The 1,839-nt window shown below is 43.9% G+C and overlaps 1 non-coding gene across 1 annotated transcript; it reads right to left on the reverse strand.

The window, feature by feature from the left end:
• Positions 1-1,326: 1,326 nt before the first annotated feature.
• trnaa-ugc (transfer RNA alanine (anticodon UGC)) lies at positions 1,327-1,402 on the reverse strand. Its single transcript has one exon. It is a non-coding gene; the product is annotated as a tRNA-Ala (tRNA).
• Between the last annotated feature and the right edge of the window lie 437 nt (positions 1,403-1,839).

Here is a 1,839-nt window from a genome sequence, read left to right on the forward strand (position 1 = left end):
TCATAAGTTGGAAAAGGTGCCCATCTCTGGAGAAATTGATAGTGTGATCAACCAGTACCCAGAGTTGGAGCCCAGGGCGTTGCAGGTTTTTTATTAAGCCTTTATTTAAGTCAGTTAAGAACACATTCTTATTTACAATGACGGCCAACCATGGCCAAACCCTAAACCAGATGACGCTGGGCAAATTGTGCGTCGCCCTATGGAACTCCCAATCACGGCAGGTTGTGATACAGCCTGGAATCGGACCAGGGTCTGTAGTGACTCCTCTAGCACTGAGATGCGGTGCCTTAGACTGCTTTGCCACTCGGGAGCAGGTGCAGCTAGTCATGCTCTAGTCTAACTATACATTCAGCACCTGCTGGTGGGTGACATTATCAAGAACATGGTACCAGAGGTGAGAAGTATATTCAAGCAAGTAGAAGACTTCTTGGTGAGTAAAGCCTGTGTTTCTATGTATGCTGAGGACTCAACACTGTACACGTCAGCTATCACAGCAAGTGAAATCACTGCAACACTTAACGAAGAGCTGCAGTCAGTTGCAGAATGGGTGGCAAGGAATAAGTTACTCATAAATATTTCAAAAACTAAAAGCATTGTTTTATTTGGGATAAATCATTCACTAAACCCCAAACCTCAACTAAATCTTGAAATGAATAATATGGAAATTGAGCAAGTTGAAGGAGAATAAACTGCTTGGAGTAACCCTAGATTGTAAACTATCATGGTCAAAACATATTGATCAAATCAAAAACAAATTGTCACATGCGCCGAATACAACAGTGAAATGCTTACTTACAGATGCTTACTTACAATTGATTTAACAGTAGCTAAGATGGGGAGAGGTCTGTCCACAATAAAGCGCTGCTCTACCTTCTTAACATAACCATCAACAAGGCAGGATCTACAGGCCCTAGTTTTGTCGCACCCAGAATACTGTCCAGTCATGTGGTCAGGTGCCACAAAGAGGGAAAATTACAATTGGCACAGAACAGGACATCACGGCTGAAAACATGTCTCAGAACATCAATGACACAGAAGAGACTGACGAATGTGGCAGTTTGCCATGTCCACCAGGAAAGGTTGGACAAGTTAGAGCAGACAAAAATCTGCAAATGCATTGTCAGTATGTGACATCCGCTAAATATTTTTTGGGATAATTTACTTGAGTCCAGTCCAGTCTCTGGCAGACACCTTCAGAGCCCATCACTGTCTGCCGCCTAGAAAGGTCAAGTACAGTCTCTGTCAGCCATCTTACATTTAAGTCATTTAGCAGACGCTCTTATCCAGAGCGACTTACAAGTACATACATTCATACTTTTTTTGTACTGGCCCCCCGTGGGAATCGAACCCACAACCCTGGCGTTGCAAGCGCCATGCTCTACCAACTGAGCCACACGGGGCCCATCTTCAGAGTCCAGCTAGTCTCTGCCTCCTAGAAAACTCCAGTCCGGCCTCTGTAAGCTGCACTCAAAGCCCAGTCACCGTCTGCCTCCTTCAAACTCCAGTCCAGTCTCTGTCAACCACTTTCAGATTACATCAACCCTCAAGCTTCAGTACCAGTAAGTATTACTCCTGGACTAATTTAGTGTCATTGGAGACTCTCCACTTACACACAACCCCCCCCTCCCCCCACCCCCCAAATGGATAAAATACATGTTTTTCTCTCGCCCATCTACACACAATGCCCCACAATGACAGTGAAAACATGTATTTAGAAAATGTAGCAAACTTATTGAAAAGGAAAAACAGAAATATTAATTTACACCCCCGAGTCAATACATGTTAGAATCACCTTTGGCAGCAATTACAACTGTGAGTCTTTTTGGGTAAGTCTCCAAG

The sequence above is a fragment of the Salvelinus fontinalis genome, chromosome 16 (genome assembly GCF_029448725.1).
Source record: "Salvelinus fontinalis isolate EN_2023a chromosome 16, ASM2944872v1, whole genome shotgun sequence".
In the NCBI taxonomy this organism is placed as follows: Eukaryota; Metazoa; Chordata; class Actinopteri; order Salmoniformes; family Salmonidae; genus Salvelinus; species Salvelinus fontinalis.